The sequence below is a fragment of the Tinamus guttatus genome, unplaced genomic scaffold, assembly GCF_059628265.1.
Source record: "Tinamus guttatus ecotype Peru unplaced genomic scaffold, ASM5962826v1 Tinamus_guttatus_pri_ptg000004l, whole genome shotgun sequence".
Classification (NCBI taxonomy): Eukaryota; Metazoa; Chordata; class Aves; order Tinamiformes; family Tinamidae; genus Tinamus; species Tinamus guttatus.
In genome coordinates, this window is record NW_028288538.1 from 6,307,582 (window position 1) to 6,323,294 (window position 15,713).

Genomic DNA, 15,713 nt, shown 5'->3' on the forward strand with positions numbered 1-15,713 from the left:
GTTGCAGGGTAAAAGGCACTCAGCAGTTGCCGGCTGTTCGCTTTCAACTTTGATGCTGGAAACTGCTTAATCTGCTGTAGTTACCGGAGAATTGTAGCAGCGCCTGGAGGATACGCTCAGCCTCGGCAGGAATGAAAGCAGGTACAAAAGCAACGCAGTTCTTGGGGCTTTGCAGCCACGTGCCCAGAGGTGTAGCGAGCGGTACTGTGACTTTGGCCCCTTGCCCAGGGGATAAAAAAGAGAAATATATCATTTCTGTAAGAGGAACAGTGACATTCTAGTCATTTTTGAGTGCTTCTGTGTAAGGTGGAGCATCTCTTTTTGAGGCTTTTACTTGAACACCCGCTTGCAAATGCTGGTAAATAGATTCCCAGCTGGCCTGGTGACATTTCCTTGCTGCTGGCAGTTTTTGCATGCTCCTGTATTGATTTACTGAGATTGACCATGACACTAGGTATAACACTTCTCATCTGAGTGCTTTGCAAAAAGCAATTATAATTATGCTGCTGAACTGCCATTTCATACCTTGTTTATTTGCATAAAAGCTCAATACAGCATAAAAGAAAATTGCAAGTGAGATGCTTTCCCTCTTATGCCATACCAAAGCTTTGAAAAGAAGTCAATACTATCTGACCTACTCTTTAAGTCTAATGAGGGGAAATTAAAAAAAAAATCCGGAAGTCCTGGGGTCCAAGTATTCTTTTCTTTCCCTATAAATTGTTTGTACTATGAGTGCTCATCAAACACCTCAATTGCTGTATTTATTGGCACAGTTTATGAGTGATCTTTCTCCGTGTTGACCCTGGTTTGATAATGCTCTCTTAAATGAGGCAGCAGCTGGGAGTTAAATCACATAACATGGTGCAAAAGTCACCGCAATAATAAATTTAACAGGCTTTGTTGGAATTACGTCCGAAGCAATGCCTCTGTGTACAATGTGGTTTGCTGAAAAAAAGAGGCTACTGTGCTAGGATGGACCTGAGAGTTAACTCATCTGTTGCCTTTGAACGTGAAATGGTGGAGAGGTTTGGAGGAAGAGGATGGTTGTTTGCCTCGGAGCATCTCTGCTGCTCTGTTGTGGATGGCACTGCTGCCAAACCAAGGAGCCCTTCATGCATTTACCCTTTACCTCCTGATGCAACGAAAAGAGGGAGTACTTGACTAGATCTCTCATGTTTGGAGTCAGATGCTGGCTATGGGAAGACGTGATCTGTAATATGTAAGTCTTCAGCAAGCTGCCTAAATGCTTAATTGTTTGAGGTCTTGTGTAACCAGCCTGTAATCTGAGCATTCGGTTGCAGATTTTTGTTGCATCATTAGACCTTCTCTTTCATTACTGGTTTAGGAACATTATACAGATCTCCTAATTTATATAATTATGGTAAATGCTATGCAGCCCCAATGACATCTTGTTTTGAGCAGTAAAACAACTTAATTCTAAGGTTGCCTGGTTGGTGTTTGGCAGATCTGCACAGCCTTGCGTCAAATCTAGAGCAGATCCTCTGCAGGCACTAAGCGAAGGCAAGTCCACAGCTTCGGTTTGAAAGAAATCTGGATGTCGTCTGTGTGGATCGTGCCCATGGTTATGTGCAGAGGGCTGGGTGGAGAGGTCATAGCTATGGGATTACGCTCTGTGCTCACCGTGATCTGTGAAACCTTGGGTGGGTCACTTCATTTTCTGTGCCTGCGTGTCCCCTCCCAGCATTTATCTGCTTCATCTGTAAACACCGTGGCATGGGGATTCTTGCACGGTACTTGGCACATGGAGGCCTTGGTCTTGGTTAGAGTTGCAGGAGCTTTGATGGGAGAGGGTAACGTACGTTTGCATTTTGCATTATACCATCACAACAGCACAAACCCTCAGCACGGAGGAGAAAGTTTGTAGTGACACGTCAGCTGACCTTTATATGCTGATGTGTGAACATGTGCATCTTGCTACTCTCATTACAAGGTTTCTGGGTACAAGAAAAATTCTTCTCTTTTTTTTTTTCATTTGTACATTTTGGATTTTTTAATCGATTTTGCCTTTTGGGAAAGTCAGATTAAATAAGTGAATTTAGTAGACCACATTGCTGGAGTTTGAGTGCCTTGCAGTTGATAAAGATTTAGTCTTTGCTACTGTGGTGGTGGAGTGCTGTTTTTTTCAATATTACAACTGGGAATTGAGACAGAGGCTACAATTTATATTGCAACTTTGAACAATGACAGTATGGGATGAAGTCATAACCTTGATGTCATGGCCTTGCTTTAAGCAGGGCGTTGGATCAGATGACCTTCCAGCGTAATTTATTCTCTGATTTGTGTTTTTAACCTACCTTTCTTTTGTTGGAGTTGTATTGAGGTCTGGAGGGTGATGTCTAGTCCTGCAGCAGTTGCAGGACATCTTCCAAGGAAACCTTCAATCAGTTCTCAATAGCTTTGCCTCCTCTTTCCAGTATTCCCACCTTGTGCTTCTTGGAGGGAGGATTTGAGATGATACTTTGGCTAGATGGCTCTGTGATGGTCAAGGAAGACCTTGTGAGGGTCAAGGACATCCAAAGATTACTTCAGGGCAGTGGCTCTGTGTTCGAATGTGCTTCTCACTGTTGGAAAAGACCACGTTGCTAGAGAGGATTTGCAGTAATGAGCTCCTATTGCCTTAGGGACACCTGCAGAAAGGAATGAACATATCCAAAGAATGTGGTATGCTTGCTTCTCCCTTGGGGCTGTGAACTTATTTATGAAGCTTTGCTTCTTGCAAGGCTCTGTATGAAGAGCATAAAGTGTTTTAGCTAAGAGAGGCCCATTCTATTAAATGGGGCACAGTTTTGTCTGTTAGGAAGCAGGACGCGAAGTGTTGCATTGGTGGTTCTTCAGGACTGCAATGTTGGCTTGGAACTTGGCTTCCCTGTTCGTGTTATCTTCTGTGTTCCCTGGTCTTCCAAAGAGGATTTGTTTTGCGCTGCAGCCTGTGTTAGCAGAGGGCACAACTGTTTATGTTCCAGCCTGGATCACAGCATACAGGAGACACAATTCCTGTACTAAGAGAATAGCTGAGCATTTTGGAAAGGAAAAGTGTTTTTTTTTTTTTTTCTTTTTTTTTTTTTTTTTTTTTTGGATACTGCAATATCGCTCTCCAGGAATGGGGGGATGTTAGCCTGGCTGTGGTGATTCTGTAAAGTGTTAAGGTGTAACACAGATCACAGATTTTAAAATCTGTGAGAATTAAGTTAATATCTTGTGCAGTCATGATGGTGTTGTGGAAACAGTTTCAAGTCCTTTATCTCAGTCCTGATGTGGTTTTACAGGATTGTCTGGAAAGAAGTGGTTGCTGTGGCAGCTTCAGCTTACAGAAGATGAAATTTCTGCACCGAGTCCTGCTTTTGTTTTTAAAGTGTATTAGCAAAAACACTGAAAATGTTCACACACAAAAAATACTATTCTTTGCTTTTCTTTTTTCTTTTTTTTTCTTTTTGCCTTATGGTTGCAGCCAAAAGCCGTACTGCCGGGCACAGCCCTTAAGGGTCAAGGGGACTGAATTGCTTGCAGAGGCCCCTTGACACCTCATCATCTCGCCTGGAGAAGGAGGTTTTGGAGGGTTTTTGCATGAGAAATTGCTGGCCTTCTGGTAGCCAACAGGGCCAAAGCAGAGAGAGGCACCAAATCTCTCCTAGTCCCTCCAGCTGCTCTTGAACTGCAAGCTGCTTTGCCGTTGGTGCTGGAAGGGAAAAGCAAAAGAAATGCTCTATTAGTTAGATGCAGATTCTGAAGTTGAAGAGATGCAATCTGTTCCCATCTGGAATGGGAATAAGGGGGGAAGGATCTTTGCCTGTGGTTTCCCTGCTTCCCTCTTCCCTGCCCATGGGAGTATTTCTGGCCATGAGTTCAAGGGAGGGTGTGGAGGTGCTTTCAGAAGGGCTTTAGCCCAAAGTTAACTCGGTGCATATGAAAGTAGCTTTGTTTCCTGCCTTGGTAATTGGGATTAAGGGAACCTTGGTTAGTATCTTAATGTTACCACTTGCTCTGTGGTGTGGTAAAACGTATTTTCTCTGTGTTTTGTCTCTGTATTTTACAATTCTTACCTTTTCTCCATCCAGTGTGCCAAACCAGGTACAGTCCTCTGCATGAAACTTCTGTCTGCCTGGTTAGTTCTAGAGAAACCATGTGTGCATGTGAACTGTGAGCTCTGTTCTGTTGTCTGCTATGCTGGGAAAAATTGGGAATGGTGCTTTTGCAAATGGCCCTGCTTTGTATTTACACCCGTCCAAAGCACTGGTGGTTTTAGGCAAAGGCATTTTTGTCTTCCTCCTTGTACTGCCAACCTGTACTCATGCTCGTGGTGGATCACCCTGTCTCACTGAGCTCTGCATCAGCCCAAGTGGCCACTTAATTTTGGGTTTTACTTGGATGCTGCTGCTGTTCCCAGTGCGGATCCACTCGCCTTTCCCTTGCGGTCAGCTGTGGGAAGAAGCAGCGGCAGGGAAGTTGGCTTCCTCGCATGTGATGGTGGGAAATGTGCTGTCCGAGTGGAGGGCGTCCAGCCTCCCTTCCCTAAGGAATCGGAACGTGTGGTTCGGGTCACGGGACAAACTTCCGAATAGGTCTCGCAAGCCAGTTTCTCCTGGGAGGCCCAGTAGGAGCCGGAAAAGGACGTTCTGTAATCAGAATATTGTGATACGTAAGTATGGGCCGTGTATTAAAAGAAATGAGATGACAGCAGCATGCAGATGTTCATCCAGTGATTCAGGAGGTAATGAGGAGAAGCAGTGTTTTTCCTGACATCATTTGATATGAAATTGTGAGGAGGTTTTGTAGTGTGAAACAGCCAAAACTCAGAAATCCTCCAGAGGTTTGTTTGGGTGTCCTAGCTGTGGGCTTGGCTATGTTTGGGCGTCTTGGCTATCAAAAGGTTCCAGCTGTATCAAATAATCCAAATAATCAGCAGTTCATCTCCTAGGCCATTAGTGCCCTGTTCTTGGTGCTGTTTTTTGAGTTTGTTGAAAGCTTAATTAGTGCAATTACAAACAGATGGTGAGATAACTCATTCTACATGTCAAAGCGATCAGTTCACAAAGCGAAAAATATGTAAGGCTTCTCAGAAGAGGAAAAAAGAACATGCCTGGAAAGCTGCTTCCTGTCTTAACTGCTGGGTTTGGAAGGGCTGGGCATCTCTCCTCTATTTGCTTGAATTTTCAGGGGAAGCAACAGAGCAACTGGAAGCCTTAAGATCTGAGCTCTTCTCTTCATCCCAAGTACATGTGTTCTGGAGAACTTTGCTTGCTCCTGCTGTCCACATCTGGGCTCTCCTTTCTTCCCCTTTGCTGCTGAAATGGCTCGTAGATGGCTTTTAGGTGTAGAATAACTCCAACTTTCTGTGTGTTTGTGCTTATTGTCACTCCTTTCATGTCACAAAAAGAGCCTTCCGATGCTCCACTCCTCTTCCTGTGGAGGAAGCACAGGTCATCTCTAAGTCACTGACATCTTTTTTGTGATTAAAAACTTCTCTTTTAAAGGAATTACTTATGTAACTGCCTTCTCCACAGGGCAAGCCACCTTGTCTTTAAAAGAGTGCAAATAGCTATAGTATCTCTAAAACTTACTTCCCCCCTCTCTTACCTGAACGTGTTTCAGTAGTTCAGCAATGGCACAGACAATTAATGCTTTAACTGTCTTGGTATGAAGGGAGCGAGATTGAGGGCAGTCTGCCATCGAATAATTCTGTTTTGGCAAACAGGTACTCTTTTTAATCCAAGAGGATTAGATTATATTCAGGCAAGTGTCGAAGAGAGTCATCTTTAAGTTCTCATTTACTTCTTTGGTGCTGGTGAGCAACATGAGGTTGTGTTCTGCTTGTGCCCTTTTGGACAGAACTTCCAAGCAGGGTTGCATGTTAGAACATAGGAATGGGAGCAAAGATGCATAGAAACCTGCTGATTTTTTAAAGGTCCTTATAAAGCTGCTATTTGCAAGTAAACCTGAAAAGAAAAAGGTACTCACTAGTTTGTTAGTTAAAATTTCAAAATTGAATTTATCTTGGGTTATTTTCCTTCCAGTAAATATGTATTTATTTCTCCTTTTTAAGATGCCTACTTGTACTGCTGTTTTCTCAGCGCAGTGAATACTGTGTGGAAAGGGAATCAGCTGCTCTGGGATGTGTTCCTTGCTCCGTCATTTTTCTTGCGTCGGATTCTTGAGTGGTGGTTGACTTCTGCCCAGCACTCCCTTCTTTCATTTTTCCAAAAGTTTTCACCTTTTATCATGTGTCTGAAAATTTGCATTTCTCTATAAGAAGCTTCTTCTAGCACTTTTTCAAGGGGTAAAATTTTCTCTGATTTAAGTATGCTAACTTGGAAAGCTGATCGTGCTTTGTAGGAGGGCTGGCCTGTAATCACAGACTCTTGATGGAACCAACTGCAAAGGCCTCTCCTGATTTTGTAGGTGTCTTTACTCAGTAGTGAAATAGGATGTTAGGATAATTTGCCTGGCCGATAAGGGAGGTTGAAGATTGAGAAACTCCGCATGAATTGTTTCTAAAAGGTAGAACATGGAGATTTTAGGGCCATGCTTTCTAAAAATGTCTTAAGATGCAGAAAAGAGAAGCTATGTTAGTAGTCATCTACGCTTGAATTTTGTTGTTCTTGTTGGCATAAGGGAAAGCCCTCGTCTGAAAGAGTTGCACGTGCAGGAGTCATTCCATGGTGGTAGCTTCATGGGAAGGAAACCTTTGGGGAGTTGCTTTTTTTCCCTTTGGACAGCTCTCCTGATTGTGCAGGCTCCTCATATGCAGAACTAAAAATACATGTAAAGTTTTTTTTAATGTTTTTTCCTTCCCTTTGTAACAATCTAAACATTCCTTCAGAATAAAGGGAATAAACAAGGAGGAAGAATAATATGTTTTCAATTGCTGCTTTTTATTGCTAAGGTACTTGCTAATACTCTTCAAGTCGTGAAGGTCTGAGTGGATTTTGCCTGCACACACCCTTCATTCTTTAGTGACCATGATGACAAACCTGCAGTGATTCAGAGCAGACTCATTAGGCAGTTTACCAGCGTGAGCCCTACCAGTATTGCTTGTCATTGCGAAGGAACAGCAGTAAACCCTGCTTTCTGTGCCAAAGTGCTTGAGTTTCTTATGAAAAGCCAAGTTACTGTAGTCCCATGAGTGAATGAACCCCCTGCAGTATGTGCCTCGGAGGCACTGGACTTTGAGACCAACCCAGCATCACTAGGATGTGTCTTGGGTTAACATTGCTCACTTAATATAGTTAATCATTGCTATATCAAATGGTAACCATCGTTTAAACTGTGGTCCTAAAAGTAATGCTATAGGAATGCAAGAGGGAAGGAGGGAAGTTCCAGTCTGTTGCTTTTTTCTTTTTCTTTTTTTTCCCCCTCTTTTTGTGTGTTTAATGGTTTGTTTGTAGTTTCTGGGATTTAAGAGTTCAGATAATTCCTCTTTCAGCTCCAATAATTTGGCTTGAGAAGATAATTCAGAAATGCATGAGCAAAAAAATACCTGCACACTTCTGAGCTTGCTTTTTCTTTATTTTTCTTCCATTTTAGCTGGAATAAGTATGTGAAGTATGTATTCCCCCAGTTTGAAGCAAGTGAATGAGTAGAGTGTCCTACCTGGTAACGCAGGAGTGGGCTGTATGTTACAGTCGCATTCGGGTGGTACATGCACAGCTGGAGCCTCTCCGATGTGGCAAACAAACCATGGTCTAGGGTGCCCTGATGACTTGGATTTAGCTAATAAAATCTCCCACACAACATTTTACAGCCTAAATCAGTACCTGCACTTTTTTTCCTTTTGCCATTTAATCCACTTCACTCTGTGTGTGTGTGTGTATCGGGTAGACCAGACTTATCTCTGGTGGGTAGATTTTGTCCGGAACAGGGGACCTGTCCATGGAGAGAGCAGTCAGGATGCAAGGGTTTTGTCAGAGACTTGCTGATAAATTTGGACTTCTGCTGCTGGCCTAAACATGGCCATCGTTTCCTTTGGCACTCCAGTGTCCACTTGTAAATATCTCGCCCAAAGGGAGTTTACGGAGAGTGTGATAACGCCCGTCCTGGAGCGGTTTTGTGTAGAGAGACCATGTTTCCCATAGAGCCGCCAAGGTCAAAATGAAAAACCGTTTCCCTCCATGTTCTCTCCAAGTTGTTACTGGCGCCGGGTGCTCCGGCCAGGCCTGCACCGTGCTCGGAGCACCCGGTGACTCCCTCTCCCTCCATCTCTTGCAGGAGCTGAGTGCCGCTTCCCACCCCGCTCCTCGCCGCGCTGCTCCGGGAGCCCGAAGAACATCTTGGAGCACCTGCACTGCTTCATGCAGTCCAAGTAAGCCAAGGGTCTTTCTCGTGTGTGCAGGGGAGGGTGGAGGTGAGGGGCTTCGGGCACCTGTCTGCCAAGCTGGTCTGCTAACGAAGGGGCTGGTATCAAAGGATATGTTAAAAGCAAATTTGGCAGCACCTTGTGGAAGAGCTAGAAAAAGGAAAAGATATAGTTATCCTGGTGATGGATGCCCCTGCAAAGCCCAGCCCCTCTGAGCTCCCAGCTTCACTCACACTATCTGGGGTATCTCATTTGTACCTATACCCTTGCATCAAGTGTCCGAGGTGGTGGGAAATCACACCTCCGTCTTCAGCTGTTCCTCCCTGTTGTTTTCGGAGACTATTTTCACATCCCCAGGTTAGGCAGAAAGCCTGCTCAGAGCCTGGTGCTGATGAGGATGGGAGCTCTTGAGTGGCAAGGTCTATTTGCCCATGGATAACTGCTCCAGACCACAGACATCCTTCTGGGCGGTGCAGCTCCCTCATCCATAGGACCACTGAAGCATTCAGCCCCCTTGTCTTATTTTCCGTCTTGCCAGGCTGTGGTTCTATAGCTTCTGGCTCATGGAGATGCACCCATTCTCTGCAAAAAGTGCAAAAACTTGCAAAAACTACTGTCCCTGAGCAAACTGAGAGTGTCTTGCTTGGAAATGGGCACTTGGTGTACTCAAGCTTGGTCAAAAGAGGAAGGAAAACCCCTGGGAACCGACTGTTTTCTCCTCCCATGTGCCTAACCTGTTTACCTTGCACCGTGGCTCACATTTTCCACAGTCCTGCCTAAGACGGCTGGAGCTTTGAAAACAGCGTGTTTAACAATATTGGGTCCAAATCACTTGGCATTACTGAGCTGCAGCAGCAGCTGGGTGGATTAATCATAAGCTGCTGTTACTCTAGAGAGGCTAGTATTTATTATAATCATTTGGATTCCCTTTTGTTTTAAGGGGGCAGGCAGAGTAATTATACCTATGTTCCAACCCTAACACCTCCTCAGAAGCAAATTAAGTCTGTTTGGCAGAACTATGAATGAAAGTTACTTTATTGGGCAGGAATTCCTTTGAGGCTGTGGCTGGCTGCGAGCTGCTTTCTGAGTTCATCCCGAGGCTCAGACGCCCACTAGCTGCGTGTACTTGGGCATGGTTCAAGGAGGAACGCTCCCCTAGCTGTCACGTACGAAAAACAGCTTGGGAGAACAGAGTGGATCAGCTCTGAGCTGCTCTGACTGCAGGTTTAGGAGGGGGGAAGAGGATCTTTGCACCTAAAGGAGATTTGAGCCTGTCCACAGCTCGACTCGGTGCTAGTTTCTTAACTCGATGTTGTTGAGAGTGCAGCGAGCTGGGCATGAGCAGGGGAAGGAGCGGAGCCTTCGTGCAGGTGACAGCCAGGGAACAGCTCCTACCTCGCATGGTGGCAGCAGCGGAGGAGCATCCGGAGCCCTGGTGCAGGTGAGGAGATGCCCGCGCCCGACCTCCCGCCTGGGAAGCAGCATCGCGGTCACCTCCGCTCCCTGGATTTGCCTCTGTCTCAGAAGCTGCAAAAGACCAAACTTCAACTCCCAGAGCAGCATTTGTTATTTTTCATACCCTTCACTCTTTTTGCCTGCTGGTCTAGTATTTTCATAATTGTGCTTATAATAATCATCTTTTCATTTCATTCATGTGCTGGTAACCACTTAATGACATTTGAGTTAATGAATGTTGTAACATTTAAAATAGCCGCATAACTTGAAGAAAAAAAATCGGTAATAAAGCAACATGTTTCCACTGCCCGAATTGACTCCTGTGTTATAACCTAATTGCACAGAGTTGTCTGGTTGCAAACAGCTGCACAGCGTGGCCTCTCAGTGCTGCATAGCTGCTTGTCCGTGATCTTGGGTAATAAATGATTTACTGGGAAGGCTGGAACCTGTGGACGCTTAACCCATGCAGTTCCTGAGGGATCCGTCTGAAAGACCATTTTGTAAATGCAGTTGAGGGAAATGTTTTCAGGTATTCAGCAGGATGCCTGTTTGCAAAGCTTGCTTTGCTGCTTGTGTGTTATAGAAAAACTACAACCAGAAACTGAGGTAGCAGAACTGGGTAGAATCCGTGCTTGTGTGGGTTTTTATACCTGGTTTGATGCCTTATTAAGAAAAAAAGGAATTTTTCTATGGTCCGTTTTATTATGCGATGTGATTCTCTCAGGCTTGTGGCTTTACTTTGTCCAGTGTATTTCTTGGATGTGGAGCAAAGTACTGTGTCCTTGGAGCAGAGCTGGAACTCCATATTTTTCTCTCCGCTGTCTCAGCGCCAGCTGACTCCATTAGAGCAATACTTGCTGGGAATGCGGGGGATAATGGCATTTTTGAGATTGTCATGTCTCCAAAGAGATGCTTCATGAACATGGGCATGTTTTGTGATTATCTAAATCAGGTATGTTGTGGCATATCTTTTCTTATAGCTGTCCTTAAAGTGAAAGAAAAGGTGTACAGAATAGTTCTTCATTTTGCAATAGGGAGTGGAGATAACATTGGTTCTCAAGTAGGAAAGCAAAAGCATCCTCTGAAGGCGTCCTCTTCAGGCAGAAAGTCCCAACCTTCTCTGTGTTTCATGCCTAAGCAATGAACTATGCTGTGGAGCATAGTTCCTGTGGAGCTGGAGAGTGGGAGCATTTGCAAAAGGGCGCCTAAAGGGAAAAGTGAGTCTTAGGTATCCTTTGGAGAAGAAAAGCGCATAAAAATGATGGGCAGCAAAGTTCTTCTGTTACCAAAATGAGGGCAGAGGCATCTCTTGAATTTTGATCTTGATGCCAATTTTTCCAACTCTGTGTGTGGCTTCAGCAGTTAAGGTTTGTGCATATCCTTAAAGTAGGCATTGGGTAACTACCTGGTTTGGACACACTGGGAAAGATATAGTAATATTTGTCAGCATAAATGTGTGCTGGCTGCTTTGGGCCTCGTGGATCTCTTCTGCAGACCTAGATTTTGGGGAATGAAATAAAATAGCTGTGGCTGTTCGCTGGTGGAACATGAGGAGAAAGTTTCTGTTTATTTTATAGCTCATCTTTTGGAACTTTTTTTTTTTCCTCATCTGCTCTGAACTGCACAGAGTAGCAGCAAAACCATCTTTGTTAAATGCACTGAATGCTGCAAGGCAGGAGAGGAGTGGGGTGGAGAATGTGGTAGGTTCAAGCCAGGTATTATAGCTGAAATTGCTGGGTTTTGCACCCAAAAGAACACGTGCTCCCTCACTGCGTGTGTAAGACTTTGCAGGCACCTCAGGGTTAGTGACAGCCATCCGTATTTGTACTTTTATTCGCTCAGGGAAAAGTACTCAAGTCCTCTTCCCTTCCTGCCATTACCCTCATTCTGTGCATTCAGAGCTTATATATGCATGCAGATCAAATGCATCCCAGTTTTCAAAAGTAGGTAGCAACTTCCTTGGGGCTTCTGCCTGCGCTTTGGGGAAATCTCATTTTTAAAGAAAGGTTTTGTTTCACTTTGAAAATTGGAGCTTTTTTTGAAAAGGACACAACTCTTTAAGCACACACTTACAAATGTAAGGGGGAGATTTTGAGGAGGACTTCCCTAGAATCTGCTGCCAAAATACGTATTCTAACTGCTAAGTGTACTGAAAGGTATAAACTGTATTTTACTTGTTTGAAGAGGCCTCTAGAATGTCTGCTGGGGCTTTCTGGAAGTTAACATTTGAGCCTGAGATTAATGTCTTATGCATACGTGGAGCAGCTGCCCCAGAACCTGTTGGAGGACTTAATTTGAGTATAAACACATGTGTGCTTTTGCGTACATGCTGCACTTTAATTCAAGTTGACTGTTAGTTCTTAACTTTATTAGGATGTAGCTACTTGAACTGAAGATGCGGCCTGCAATTTTTATTTCATTAAAACAGCATGATAGCTACCTTTGAAATGCTGTTTGGCTTTAACAAATTAGCGTCTTAAATGGTGTTAGCTGTTGGTAATATTTTAAAGCAAAAATTGGCAAATGAGGTCAGAGTTATATCCTATTGCAGGGGAATTGGTTGATAGCACATATGAGTTTTTAAATGTAAAATTGATCCTCCTGGGCTGGTGACCCTTGCACATTTACAGAAGGCTGGTCTTTATGCTGCACAAATAGATTCCGGACACAGGAAAGAGGCTTATGACAAGAGGATGAGATCAGTCTGTGTAATTAGAGCTGGCTAATAATCCTTTTACTCCCTTTGGTTTCAGCTTTTTCAATAACTGTAAGTTGGACATGTGGACTGGTAACTTGTATGATTTGGATTTATATACACATATAGGGTGATCTGTTTTGAGGATTTGAGTAAGACTTAATCTATTAAATGATTTTTGACAATGTTGAGATTCGAGTGTTGCAAAAGAAGAAATTTAGTCATGAGACTGAGGGTAGTTGGTCACCCTTGAACAAGAAAGAGGTGGCAGAAGCAGGTAGGGAAGTTTGTAAGCACTGGAGAGGTCTAAGCTCTGGAGGGGTTGGCGTATGTGTGTTCTAGTTGTGTATAGAGTTCCAGCACTTGGAGAAAGATAACTGGAAAATGTTGGATGAAAGTCAAATGTCTTGGAAGTTGATTGGAGCATCGGTAGCCCAAAACCACGGGGTTCCCAGCAGTCCCTCCCACTGTGATGGGTGCCCCTATGAGCAGTCCCAGGGAACTAGACTGAGTTTTGGTCTGTTAACAAAGCGCTTTCGGTTCCCGCTACCAGGAAGCTGAACTGCATTAGGCAAAACAAGTTAATCTATATCCAGAGCATTTTATTAAATCATCGGTCAATTAAACCAGTGACGCTCTGCTAGCTTTGATTCCAGATCGGCTCCCTGCCCTGGCGCTGGGGTAACGCCAGCTGTTGCTGCAGCAGCTCCTCCACTTCTGCCTGTTGCGCTCTTGTATGTGCAGAACGCGGTTACGAGGTGGCCAACAATGCCAAAAGAGAAAGGATCCTAGGTTGATTTTAGGTTGATTTTGAAATTGTCCCCCCCCCTTCAATATTTTGCTAGGGACAGTTGCAGTCAAAATTAACAAATTAATTTTGGTACCATTAAAGCAGTGTGCGTGTATCTGGATTTCCAGGAGGGCGTCTTGAGGGGTTACCCCAACCCTTCGTGCTGGTAGAGCTGGGCTGATACAGAATACAAAGGGTTTTCAGCCAGGAGCACCTGGCTAATTTACAGATTAGAAACGTGTTCGTAATGTGAAAGGTGATTTCTAGTGTTTATTCAATATGAATGAAACTTCAGTATATGTTTGAACAAAACTGCATATCGTCTCTACCTTCAATGTCACCTAACACCAGGTGAGGGCAGGAGTAAGTTATTGCTGATCCAACTCTGTAGAAAGATAACCAGGAGTCAAACCAAGCAAAAAAATATAAGTAATATAAACAAATTCCTTAATTTCTTTTCATTTTCAGACTTTGCAATATAAGTAACAAAACAAAAAAAACCAAAGCATCAAACTAAATCAAGAAAGGCTTTGTTTCAAATAGCAATTGGTTTATAATGAAAAAAAAAAAAAAGAAAAACAGTAATGCCGTACACCACACACACACACACACACACACACACACACAAAGGGCGGGGGGGAGAATATTCCAGTTTATTAATTCCTTTAACACTTAAGGGCTTTTTGGGAAAACAGTACCTTTATAAAAAGTTGCTATTTTAGCCTTCCTTGCATGAAATTGAAGGTTCCAGAAGGAATTAATCTCTATATTGGCAGCTTGTCTTTTCTTTTGTTCCTTCGCTCTGTTTCTTCCTGATGTGGTTTGTCTTCTGTAGCTTAGAACACCAAAACTTCAGGGGCTGAACCAAATCCTCCCGATATTTCTAAAGCACTTCATAAATTAGCATTTTATAAAATCATAGTGTGTGGAAGTGACCTTCGGGATACTGTGCATTGCTGAATGAAAAACTGTTTTTGGAAGCTGGCTTTTATTTTTGTAGTGTGGCCATGTAAAGTGAAATGGTTAACTGGATGGGAGTTTGTTCCTGCTTGATAAATCTCTGAATACATCTAAGGATACAGGCAGAGATCCAATGCCTATTTATTTCAATGAAAGGACTGCCAGTGATGTCAGCAAATAGTGCCTGCATCCAAATGGGTTCAAGATATATGTTTTATTTAATCCCTGGATTTGTTTAAACTCTTTTAAGGCTTAGGAGTTGTTTGTCTAAAGAGTGATGATTTGAGGACTCCTTGTAAGGTATGTGAAAGAACGTTACCCAGGTGTATGTCTATTGGAACTGTTACGAAGTGAAAGAAAATCTGGTTTTGGCTCACCCTGTGTGTAAATGAAGGACTTCTCTCATTTCTGTGGGATGGAAATTTAGCGGCTTTAGCTTTCAGCCTTGTCATGTTGTGATGTACTACTCCTTGCCACTAGAAAGTCATCCTATTTTCTCTGCATTTCTGCTTATCTATTCAAGAGCTTTCCGTGAGATCTGTGACTCCATGAGATTCCTCATGTGTTTTTTGGCTGTGCTTCCCTGACCACAACCACAAGCTCTGTAGGACTAAGCCTGCAGTTTGGGCATGCATGGTTAAAGCTTCACAAGCACAAATCGCTGTTTCTGAAAGCAAATCCTAGAATAAAAGTGTTGAGATTCAGGTAACATTCAGCAAAGCTTAAACTTGAGCTTGTATCTAAAATTGAAGCTTGCCTATAAAGGCTTAAAAGTGAAAAGCTGGAAAACTTGGAAACTTAAAACTGCAGTGCATCGAGCCGTATGCATAGCGCATAGAGCCCGGGCGAGAAAAGGAGTAGGTCTGCTCCCACCATCCTACCCGTGAGTTTAAAAGCCTCTGGTCCTCCCTCTTGAAGCTTTGGTAGGCTGTGGTAAGGATGGTCCTTCTTGTTACTGCCTATCCTTGACCCCTCCTTTTCTATGGAGGGGAAGCTCTCTATAGGACACTATTTTGAGGATAAGGTCTTGAGACCTTGGATGCTCCGTGGCTTCTTGGATGCTGGTGGCTGCAGAAGGTGGCTGGTGAGCCAGGCCTTCATGTTAAATCTACCATCTGAAGGAGGAACTCTGAATGAGTCGCACTCAGAAAGGCTCCAATCCGTTTTGGCAGCTCTTGGCTACATCCCATATGAAGACCTTTATCTGTGTTGCCCACCGTGCATGGGCTGGCTGGATCCGGGAGAGGCCGTTGGATTCCTTTTCAGATATGTACGTAGATGCACTTGGTCTGGGCTACCTATAAGAAATAAGCCAACTAATTAAGGTTAAAGTAAATGGCAGTTGGGATTAGTGGATAGATTGGATTTATTACTTAGGCGTTGTTTCATACGGTTGTTTGTAAACTTTGCAGGGCAGAACCTTTACTTGCACTGATGTTTTTGCAGCTTGTAACCAGTGGAGCCCTAATTCTGGCTGAGGTTTTGGGAATCTTCATAATATC

At 43.7% G+C, this 15,713-nt stretch overlaps 1 protein-coding gene across 1 annotated transcript in view; it reads left to right on the plus strand.

The window, feature by feature from the left end:
* Nucleotides 1-8,235: 8,235 nt before the first annotated feature.
* The window catches only part of AKAP13 (A-kinase anchoring protein 13), a 158,670-nt gene continuing 151,192 nt past the window's right edge, over nucleotides 8,236-15,713 (plus strand). Inside the window, exon 1 of the mRNA XM_088538629.1 lies at nucleotides 8,236-8,317. The gene's annotated coding sequence lies outside the window, so the exon portion shown is untranslated. The remainder of the gene's footprint in view (nucleotides 8,318-15,713) is intronic.